Below are 12,587 nucleotides of genomic sequence, written 5' to 3'. Positions count from 1 at the left end.
ATATTTGGTCAAGCATTTGTATAATAGCATCATTCATGCTTTTTTATGGTCTAAATCCAAACTGGCATGGGTTAAGTATGCTGTTGGATGTAAGGTAGGAGTGAAGTCACTTGTGTATTATTTTTTCAAATATCTTGGAGAGTAAGGGCAAGTTTGATATGGGTCTGTAATTGTTCAAATCAGTTGGATCTCCACCTTTGGTGGATTGGGGCGACCCTTGCTGTCTTGAGCATAGATGGGAAGATTGAGGATGCTATAGATTTGTTAAACATTGTTGCAATAATGGGCGACAGTTTCGGTGCAGCTTTTTTATATATGAATGGCAGCAAGTTATCTAGATCACCTGATTTGTTTTTTAATGATTTAATGATGAGTGAGACTTCAGTGGGATTAGTTGGAGCTAGAAATAGAGTATTTGGATAGTTGCCAGTGAGGCACTCGCTTGGATGGGTATTTGAGCTAGGAATTTGACTTGCTAGCTTTGATCCTACAGTAGAGAAGAAATTTGGCCTCTGGACCCTTTTAGGGTCCAGAGGCCAAATTTCAAAGTGCGCACCACTGTCCAAGAATTTTCAAAAAATAATTTTGTTATTTTTTCTTATGAAATGGTAGAGAATCTTTTTCTGAAGGTAATAAAACAAAAAGTACGAAATTTGATGGAAAATTTACAAAATTGTGCTCTCAAAAATTTTGATGTGTCAGTGATATTTACGTATCAGCGATTTTGCCAACTTTGACTCCCATTTTAGGCCAATTACATTATTCCAGTCAACCAAATTCTTAGCTATTTCACTAGTATTACGTTTATTCTATCGATTGAGCACAAGAATTCGCCAAGTCAACTGTTTCAACTACAAAATAAAGTGATCGGAAGTTGGTAATTTGGCCAATTTAATGCAAAGTTCAAAATATTCGTTTCAAAATAGGGTCCAGAATAAACAATGCAGGCATCCTGGCACTAAACAAACATTTCCTCCTCTCTGACCGCGGGTTCAATCCCGGCCGGGGTATGGTTTGTTTGCTTCAGGCTTTACTAATGAATTCCATTTTGATTTTTTATTCACATAATGAATTTTTATTCAAACAGAGAAATAGAAGATTTACTGTTATGCAATACAGTAGACCCCCGGTATTCGATATTAATCCATTCCTGAGAGCTCATCGAATACCGACAATATCAAAAAGCGAATCAATTTTCCCCATAAGAAATAATGGAAATCAAATTAATCCGTGCAAGACACCCAAAAGTATGAAAAAAAAATATTTTACCACATGAAATATTAAGTTTAATGCAATAGAATAATTACAATAACAATAGAATAATAACAATAGAATAATTGACACTTATCTTTAATGAAGATCTGGTGATGATTGATGGGATGGGAGGAGGGGAGAGTGTGGATGGTGTTAGTGTTTAGAAGAGGAATCCCCCTTCCATTAGGACTTGAGGTAGCAAGTCCTTTTCCGGGGTTACTTCCCTTCTTCTTTTAATGCCACTAGGACCAGCTTGAGAGTCACTGGACCTCTGTCGCACAACAAATCTGTCCATAGAGCTCTGTACCTCCCGTTCCTTTACGATTTGTCTAAAATGGGCCACAACATTGTCATTGTAACAGTCACCAGCACGGCTTGCAATAGCTGTGTTAGGGTGATTTTCATCCATAAAGGTTTGCAGTTCAATCCACTGTGCACACATTTCCTTAATTTTCGAAGTAGGCAAAATGGATTCCACAAATGGCATAGGCTTCTCAGGGTTAGCCCCAAACCCTTCAAAATCTTTCTTAATTTCCATACTAATTCTCACCCTTTTTACCACAGGGTTGGCACTAGAAGCTTTCTTGGGGCCCATGGTGACTTATTTTGCAGAAACAAGCACCAAAAACAGTGATAATATGGAATGTACCGAATGTATCCTTAGATGCGCGCACACTGGCTGGCTTGTAAACACTAGCACACACGGGGCAGTTCAGGCCACATGTGGACATGTCTCGTACGAATCGCATCGAATACCGGGTTTTCGATCGGATACCGAGGAGAAATTTTTTCGTTAAAATGCATCGAATACCGGATTTATCGAATACCAATGCCATCGAATACCAGGGGTCCACTGTATTGTAATAATTGTATAAATAATATCACCACATTTGTGAACGTATATTAGACCCACCAGCAGGCGTGTATTAGACGTGTGAGGTCATTTGTTTACTCTTGATCATCGGCAAAAATTTAACGTTTCTGCTACTTTGAGCTCAGTTTCTAGCCATTTCCAGTACTAAATCCAATCAAAATCATCTCTATTTCTGTAATATATCTTCCATTTTATCAAATGAGACCAAGAAATCGTAAATTCAACTATAAAAAACATACGAAAAAACACTGCAAAATCGGTTTTAATCGAAAATTACAGTCTCAATTTTTTCTCTCATTATGCACTATGTGCTGCAGGATTTGTTTTATGTAGTGCATACATACCACATAGATGTATTCTCTCATCTCTAGGCCAAAATTTACCACTCACAGCTTATCAGAGTGAGCTGAGCTCATGACGTAGATCTACGGTTTGGACCCTCAAAGGGTTAAATTTTTCAGCCGTGTCTATAGGTTGCATGTGAGGTTCATCTGGTTTAGTTAGACTTATCTCTCTATTTCCAGTCGGTTTCCTTGAGCCCAAAATTTTGGAGGGTTTGCCAGGTACTTTTCATGTCACCTTTCATTTCACTAAATCTATTTTCATAATACATTTGCTTTGATTTACGTATTAGTTTTGTGAGTATTGATGTGTATCTTTTAGTAAAATCTTTAGTAATTAAGCCTAATCTGAACTGTTTTTTAATTTGGTGTTTTTTATTAATAGATTTGAGGATACTTCTAGTTAGCCATGGGCTGTTTAGCCTTTTTTCTGTGATCTGTTTCATTTTGATTGGGCAATGTTTGTTGTAGAGGTTTAGGGTTTTATATAAAAAAAAATTTTATATCTTTATTGATATTATTACTGTCATCTAGCTCTCCCTGCCAAACAATGGCACCTAGAGCTAGTTTTAGGTTGTTCATCGATGTCTCATCATGCAGGCGAAATGAGATCTTTCTTGTTTCTTGAGGCAGCTTAGATAAGTTGGTTATGAGAAAGGTAGAGTAGTGGTCTGTGGTGTTATCTGTGATTATACCTGCTTGTAGTGGGGATATTATGTTGGTCCAGATATGGTCAAGTAACGAGGCACTAGTGTCAGAGATTCTTGTTGGCTTTGTTATAGAGGGTAGCAACAGGCTGTTGTTAGTGTAAACATGTTATCAGGCATTTATATGCATTTAAAAGTGAAAAAGGGTGATTCACTTTAAGGTGATTTTAGCTTTACAGCAGTAGCCTGGAACCTAACTTGCTGTATAAGCAGAGTCCTCCTCTAGTAATAATAATAATACAGTGGACCCTCGACCAACGATGGCATCGTCTAACGTTAAATCCGACTAGCGATACATTTTAATGCAAAAAATTTTGCCTCGACTAGCGCTAAAAAACTCGACCAACACGATTCGTTCCGTTCGAGATGCGTCCACTTGTGGCCAGTGTTTACAAGCCAGCCAGCCACCATGGTCCCATCCAAACATACAATCGGAATATTTCATATTATCACAGCGTTTTTAGTGATTGCACCTGCAAAATAAGTCACCATGGGCTCCAAGAAAGCTTCTAGTGCCAACCCTATAGCAAAAAGGGTGAGAATTACTATGGATATGAAGAAAGAGATTATTGCTAAGTATGAAAGTGGAGTGCGTGTCTCCGAGCTGGCCAGGTTGTACACAAAACCCCAATCAACCATCGCTACTATTGTGGCCAAGAAAACGGCAATCAAGGAAGCTGTTCTTGCCAAAGGTGCAACTATGTTTTTGAAACTGAGATTGCAAGTGATAGATGTTGAAAGACTGTCATTGGTGTGGATAAACGAAAAACAGATAGCAGGAGATAGCATCTCTCAAGCGATCATATGTGAAAAGGCTAGGAAGTTGCATGACGATTTAATTAGAAAAATGCCTGCAACTAGTGGTGATGTGAGTGAATTTAAGGCCAGCAAAGGTTGGTTTGAGAGATTTAAGAATCGTAGTGGCATACATAGTGTGATAAGGCATGGTGAGGCTGCCAGTTTGGACCAAAAATCAGCTGAAAAATTTTATTATTATTATTATTATCACACCGGCCGATTCCCACCAAGGCAGGGTGGCCCGAAAAAGAAAAACTTTCACCATCATTCACTCCATCACTGTCTTGCCAGAAGGGTGCTTTACACTACAGTTTTTAAACTGCAACATTAACACCCCTCCTTCAGAGTGCAGGCACTGTACTTCCCATCTCCAGGACTCAAGTCCGGCCTGCCGGTTTCCCTGAATCCCTTCATAAATGTTACTTTGCTCACACTCCAACAGCACGTCAAGTATTAAAAACCATTTGTCTCCATTCACTCCTATCAAACACGCTCACGCATGCCTGCTGGAAGTCCAAGCCCCTCGCACACAAAACCTCCTTTACCCCCTCCCTCCAACCTTTCCTAGGCTGACCCCTACCCCGCCTTCCTTCCACTACAGACTGATACACTCTTGAAGTCATTCTGTTTCGCTCCATTCTCTCTACATGTCCGAACCACCTCAACAACCCTTCCTCAGCCCTCTGGACAACAGTTTTGGTAATCCCGCACCTCCTCCTAACTTCCAAACTACGAATTCTCTGCATTATATTCACACCACACATTGCCCTCAGACATGACATCTCCACTGCCTCCAGCCTTCTCCTCGCTGCAACATTCATCACCCACGCTTCACACCCATATAAGAGCGTTGGTAAAACTATACTCTCATACATTCCCCTCTTTGCCTCCAAGGACAAAGTTCTTTGTCTCCACAGACTCCTAAGTGCACCACTCACTCTTTTTCCCTCATCAATTCTATGATTCACCTCATCTTTCATAGACCCATCTGCTGACACGTCCACTCCAGCTGAAAAATATGTGCAGGAATTCAAGGAGTACATAGATAGTGAAGAACTGAAACCTGAACAAGTGTTTAATTGTGACACTGACAACGTTGTGAAACACTTTAGGAATGTCATAAAGGAACGGGAGGTACAGGCCTCTATGGACAGATATGTTGTGCGACAGAGGTCCAGTGACTCTCAAGCTGGTCCTAGTGGCATTAAAAGAAGAAGGGAAGTAACCCCGGAAAAGGACTTGACACCTCAAGTCCTAATGGAAGAGGATTCCCCTTCTAAACACTGAGACCATCCACACTCTCCCCTCCTCCCATCCCATCAATCATCACCAGATCTTCAATAAAGGTAAGTGTCATGTAATTGTACATGTCTTCTTCAGTTTGTGTGTATTAAAATTAATATTTCATGTGGTAATTTTTTTTTTTTCAATGCTTTTGGGTGTCTTGCACGGATTAATTTGATTTCCATTATTTCTTATGGGGAAAATTAACTCAATTAACGATAATTTTGATTAACGATGAGCTCTCAGGAACGGATTAATATCGTTGGTCGAGGGTCCACTGTAATGATAATTAAATTTCATTTCAACTGATTGGGGTGCTTGTGGCTCAGATGATCATGCCACAACTCACAAATGAGGGACTGGGGTATGCCTTCTGGTCTATTGATTGAGCACAAGAAACCACCTATTCAGCTATAAGAACTATTCTATAAAGTGCACAGAAATTGGTAATTTTGTTCAATTTTACACAATATAAAAAAATATACAATTTAAAAACAGAGCCCAAAATAAACATTGAGTGCATTCCAGCTACTACAGCAGCCTATCCTCTCTTCATCATATTACACTTGCCCTCCATTTTTGAATCAATCAATCTATCTATCTATCTCTCTCACACTCTCTCTCTCACACTCTCTCTTACACTCTCTCTCACACTCTCTCTCTCACACTCTCTCACACTCTCTCTCACACTCTCTCTCTCACACTCTCTCACACTCTCTCACACTCTCTCTCTCACACTCTCTCTCTCACACTCTCTCTCTCACACTCTCTCTCTCACACTCTCTCTCTCACACTCTCTCTCTCACACTCTCTCTCTCACACTCTCTCTCTCACACTCTCTCTCTCACACTCTCTCTCTCACACTCTCTCTCTCACACTCTCTCTCTCACACTCTCTCTCTCACACTCTCTCTCTCACACTCTCTCTCTCACACTCTCTCTCACACTCTCACACTCTCTCTCACACTCTCTCTCACACTCTCACACTCTCTCACATTCTCTCACTCTCTCTCACACTCTCACTCTCACACTCTCACACTTTCTCACACTCTTTCTCACACTCACACTCTCTCTCTCACACTCACACTCTCACACACTCTCACACACACTCTCTCACACACACACACACACACACACACACACACACACACACACACACACACTCACACACACACACACACACACACACACACACACACACACACACACACACACACACACACGCTCAAACACACGCTCAAACACACGCTCAAACACACGCTCAAACACACGCTCAAACACACGCTCAAACACACGCTCAAACACACACACAAACACACACACACACACACAAACACACACTCACACACACACACACACACACACACACACACACACACACACACACACACACACACACACACACACACACACACACAAGACTACACAGGACTACACTGAAAGAGAGGGTACAGAGACGCAAGGAGGAACGAGAGGCAATGACGAAGATGGGCAGGAACCGACACAGGAGGAAGGGCAAACACACCCCACAGAATCTCCCACCAAAAGACTCCAACCACGACATTCCCAACGCAACTGAGCAACCTATACTACAACCCACTCACTGTTCCCTCTGCCACCAACCCCCATATCACAAACCTCACCCCAACAGCTGTCCCTTATGGGCATTCTGACCCCACCCCCATCATCACAAACCCCACCTACACCACAGCTCCATATAGGCCCCCACCAAGGCTCTCGCTCCCCCAACCCCAATATTCTTGCATGACCACAATGATAGAAAAGAAACTGAAAGTTTGGTACACAAACGCGGATGGAATAACGAATAAACATGAGGAGTGGAACGAAAGAATCAGTGAAAAATCCCCAGACATCATAGCAGTCACAGAAACAAAACTCGCTGAGACAATAACAGACACAATCTTCCCAATGGGATATCAGATCCTGAGGAAAGATAGAAGGAGTAGAGGGGGAGGAGGGGTTGCACTGCTCATAAAACACCGATGGGGATTTGAGGAAATGGAAGGCATGGACATGATTGGAGAAAGAGACTACATTGTAGGTACAATTCAGTCCGGAGAACATAAAGTAGTCATTGGAGTGATGTATAACCCACCACAGAACTGCAGGAGGCCAAGAGAGGAGTACGAAGAAAACAACAGGGTGATGGTGGACACACTGGCTGAGGTGGCAAGAAGAGCTCACTCAAGCAGAGCAAAGTTACTGGTAATGGGCGATTTCAACCACAGGGAGATCGACTGGGAAAACCTGGAGCCACATGGGGGTCCCGAAACATGGAGAGCCAAGATGATGGATGTGGTACTTGAAAACCTCATGCATCAACATGTCAGGGACACAACCAGAGAGAGAGGGGAGGATGAGCCAGCAAGACTGGATCTTGTGTTCACCCTGAGCAGTTCAGACATTGAGGACATCACTTACGAGAGGCCCCTTGGAGCTAGCGATCATGTGGTGCCGAGTTTTGATTATATAGTAGAGTTACAAGTGGAGAAGGTAACAGGAACTGAAGGGGTCAGGCCAAACTATAAAAGGGGGGACTACACAGGTATGAGAAACTTCCTGCAGGAGGTTCAGTGGGACAGAGAAATGGTAGGAAAATCAGTAAACGAGATGATGGAATATGTGGCAACAAAGTGCAAGGAGGCAGAGGAAAGTTTTGTTCCCAAGGGAAACAGAAATAATAGGAAGACCAAAACGAGTCCTTGGTTTACCCGAAGGTGTAGGGAGGCAAAAACTAAGTGCAACAGAGAATGGAAAAGGTACAGGAGGCATAGGACCCAGGAAAACAAGATTAGTAGAAGAGCCAGAAACGAGTATGCACAGATAAGGAGGGAGGCCCAGCGACAGTATGAAAACGACATAGCATTGAAAGTCAAATCTGACCCGAAACTGCTGTATAACCACATTAGGAGGAAGACAACAGTCAAGGACCAGGTGATAAGGCTGAGGAAAGAAGGTGGAGAACTCACAAGAAACGATCAAGAGGTATGTGAGGAGCTCAACACGAGATTTAAGGAAGTATTTACAGTAGAGTCAGGAAGGACTCTGGGGGGACAGACCAGATGGGGACACCAGCAAGGAATACACCAACAAGTGTTGGACGACATACATACAGATGAGGAGGAGGTGAAGAAACTGCTAAGGGACATCGATACCTCAAAGGCAATGGGACCGGACAACATCTCCCTGTGGGTCCTTAGAGAGGGAGCAGATATGTTGTGCGTGCCACTTACCACAATCTTCAACACGTCCCTGGAAACTGGGCAACTACCTGAGGTATGGAAGACGGCAAATGTAGTTCCCATTTTTAAAAAAGGAGACAGAAAAGAGGCACTAAACTATAGACCTGTGTCATTGACATGTATAGTATGCAAAATTATGGAGAAGATTATCAGGAGGAGAGTGGTGGAGCACCTGGAACGGAACAAGAGTATAAATGCCAACCAGCACGGATTCATGGAAGGCAAATCCTGTGTCACAAACCTTCTGGAGTTTTATGATAAAATAACAGAAGTAAGACACGAGAGAGAGGGGTGGGTTGACTGCATCTTCTTGGACTGCAAGAAGGCCTTTGACACAGTTCCTCACAAGAGATTAGTGCAGAAGCTAGAGCATCAGGCGCATATAACAGGAAGGGCACTGCAATGGATCAGAGAATACCTGACAGGGAGACAACAACGAGTCATGGTACGTAATGATGTATCACAGTGGGCACCTGTGACGAGCGGGGTCCCACAGGGGTCGGTCCTAGGACCAGTGCTATTTTTGGTATATGTGAACGACATGATGGAAGGGTTAGACTCAGAAGTGTCCCTGTTTGCAGATGATGTGAAGTTAATGAGGAGAATTAAATCTGATGAGGACCAGGCAGGACTTCAAAGAGACCTGGACAGACTGGACACCTGGTCCAGCAAATGGCTTCTCGAATTTAATCCTGCCAAATGCAAAGTCATGAAGATAGGGGAAGGGCACAGAAGACCACAGACCGAGTATAGGCTAGGTGGCCAAAGACTGCAAACCTCACTCAAGGAGAAAGATCTTGGGGCGAGTATAACACCGAGCATGTCTCCGGAAGCACACATCAACCAGATAACTGCTGCAGCATATGGGTGCCTGGCAAACCTGAGAACAGCATTCCGATACCTTAGTAAGGAATCGTTCAAGACACTGTACACCGTGTATGTCAGGCCCATACTGGAGTATGCAGCACCTGTTTGGAACCCGCACTTGATAAAGCACGTCAAGAAACTAGAGAAAGTACAAAGGTTTGCGACAAGGTTAGTTCCAGAGCTAAGGGGAATGTCCTATGAAGAAAGATTAAGGGAAATCGGCCTGACGACACTGGAGGACAGGAGGGTCAGGGGAGACATGATAACGACATATAAAATACTGCATGGAATAGACAAGGTGGACAAAGACAGGATGTTCCAGGGAGGGGACACAGAAACAAGAGGCCACAATTGGAAGTTGAAGACACAAATGAGTCAGAGAGATATTAGGAAGTATTTCTTCAGTCATAGAGTTGTAAGGCAGTGGAATAGCCTAGAAAATGACGTAGTGGAGGCAGGAACCATACACAGTTTTAAGACGAGGTTTGATAAAGCTCATGGAGCGGGGAGAGAGAGGGCCCAGTAGCAACCGGTGAAGAGGCGGGGCCAGGAGCTAAGACTCGACCCCTGCAACCACAAATAGGTGAGTACACACACACACACACACACACACACACACACACACACACACACACACACACACACACACACACACACACACACACACACACACACTCACACACACATGTGAAGCAGTATCACTAAATAGTGCTCCCAGGATTTAGCATTCTAGTGGCTGTCCTAAGATATTATTAGCGGTCATCGTACGTGAGTGAATCAGTGAACATACCTACAAGAGTGTAACAGCTTTCACGAGTGCGAATAATGTGATAAGATCAAGAATTTTACAATTTAAATTTGAATGAATGTTGAGTGAGGGAGGGTAGCAGTCAGCTGATGAGGCTGCTGGCCACAGTGTTGACCCAAAATATCCAAACAGTTAACTGGGTTAACGGTGTGATCTGAAATATTAACAAATACAGATATTGGCTGGTTATAGCAGCAGAGTAGTGATAAGGTCATAAACGAGTGATTAAGTAAATACTGAAAGTAAGAAAAAACTAGTCAATCCCCAGCTGTTGGTGTTGTGAATGTAGTTAATATCATCAGACTTGTTATGACCATAATACTGTACTAAAGAAAAAAGAGTGAATACCAAGTCTTAAAAGAAAAAGAAAATAAAAACTTGAATGCATGATGAAGTTCCTGAAGGAATTACAAAAGTGAAGGAGTTGATAGCAGCCACCAGCAGGAACCTCCATTGTTGGGCAGACGACATCACTTGCCTATGTGTGGTTAATTTTGGTTAGTGTCTAAAGTCTCAGTGTCTCACCCTGCTGGTTGTATGCTATACCATCACTCTCCCTAACTTTCAGTGCCAGGAGATAGATAGTGGTAACCCTGACAATATTTAGTAAATTATCTAAATATCTTCAGAAGAGTTGTGTAGCCTAGTGATCCCCCCATCTTTCTGACAGCGACAAGCTAGTAAACAAGTACGCACATACAAACACATGTGTTCACCATGCATGCAGAGAGCATGCATAGTTCCTTTGTATAAAGGCAAAGGGGATAAAAGAGAGTGCAAAAATTATAGGGGGATAAGTCTGCTGAGTATACCTGGTAAAGTGTATGGTAGAGTTATTATTGAAAGAATTAAGAGTAAGACGGAGAATAGGATAGCAAATGAACAAGGAGGCTTTAGGAAAGGTAGGGGGTGTGTGGACCAGGTGTTTACAGTGAAACATACAAGTGAACAGTATTTAGATAAGGTTAAAGAGGTCTTTGTGGCATTTATGGATTTGGAAAAGGCGTATGACAGGGTGGATAGGGGGACAATGTGGCAGATGTTGCAAGTGTATGGTGTAGGAGGTAGGTTACTGAAAGCAGTGAAGAGTTTTTACAAGGATAGTGAGGCTCAAGTTAGAGTATGTAGGAAAGAGGGAAATTATTTCCCAGTAAAAGTAGGCCTTAGACAAGGATGTGTGATGTCACCGTGGTTGTTTAATATATTTATAGATGGGGTTGTAAGAGAAGTAAATGTGAGGGTCTTGACAAGAGGCGTGGAGTTAAAAGATAAAGAATCACACACAAAGTGGGAGTTGTCATAGCTGCTCTTTGCTGATGACACTGTGCTCTTGGGAGATTCTGAAGAGAAGTTGCAGAGATTGGTGGATGAATTTGGTAGGGTGTGCAAAAGAAGAAAATTAAAGGTGAATACAGGAAAGAGTAAGGTTATGAGGATAACAAAAAGATTAGGTGATGAAAGATTGAATATCAGATTGGAGGGAGAGAGTATGGAGGAGGTGAATGTATTCAGATATTTGGGAGTGGACGTGTCAACGGATGGGTCTATGAAAGATGAGGTGAATCATAGAATTGATGAGGGAAAAAGAGAGAGTGGTGCACTTAGGAGTCTGTGGAGACAAAGAACTTTGTCCTCGGAGGCAAAGAGGGGAATGTATGAGAGCATAGTTTTACCAACGCTCTTATATGGGTGTGAAGCATGGGTGATGAATGTTGCAGCGAGGAGAAGGCTGGAGGCAGTGGAGATGTCATGTCTGAGGGCAATGTGTGGTGTGAATATAATGCAGAGAATTCGTAGTTTGGAAGTTAGGAGGAGGTGCGGGATTACCAAAACTGTTGTCCAGAGGGCTGAGGAAGGGTTGTTGAGGTGGTTCGGACATGTAGAGAGAATGGAGCGAAACAGAATGACTTCAAGAGTGTATCAGTCTGTAGTGGAAGGAAGGCGGGGTAGGGGTCGGCCTAGGAAAGGTTGGAGAGAGGGGGTAAAGGAGGTTTTGTGTGCGAGGGGCTTGGACTTCCAGCAGGTATGCGTGAGCGTGTTTGATAGGAGTGAATGGAGACAAATGGTTTTTAATACTTGACGTGCTGTTGGAGTGTGAGCAAAGTAACATTTATGAAGGGGTTCAGGGAAACCGGCAGGCCGGACTTGAGTCCTGGAGATGGGAAGTACAGTGCCTGCACTCTGAAGGAGGGGTGTTAATGTTGCAGTTTAAAAACTGTAGTGTAAAGCACCCTTCTGGCAAGACAGTGATGGAGTGAATGATGGTGAAAGTTTTTCTTTTTCGGGCCACCCTGCCTTGGTGGGAATCGGCCAGTGTGATAAAAAAAAAAAAAAAAAAAAAAAAAATATTAGTATACATTAATAAGGAATTGAGTGAGAAATAATCCTATAA

The 12,587-nt window shown here is 42.7% G+C and overlaps 1 protein-coding gene across 1 annotated transcript in view; it reads right to left on the bottom strand.

The window, feature by feature from the left end:
* Positions 1 to 12,587, bottom strand: part of Icmt (isoprenylcysteine carboxylmethyltransferase ste14) — a 58,798-nt gene that overhangs the window by 22,028 nt on the left and 24,183 nt on the right. The gene's annotated exons all lie outside the window — the stretch shown is intronic.

This window comes from Cherax quadricarinatus, chromosome 14 (assembly GCF_038502225.1).
Source record: "Cherax quadricarinatus isolate ZL_2023a chromosome 14, ASM3850222v1, whole genome shotgun sequence".
In the NCBI taxonomy this organism is placed as follows: domain Eukaryota; kingdom Metazoa; phylum Arthropoda; class Malacostraca; order Decapoda; family Parastacidae; genus Cherax; species Cherax quadricarinatus.
The sequence above is the reverse complement of the archived record's forward strand: the minus strand, read 5'-3'. Positions and strand labels throughout refer to the sequence as shown.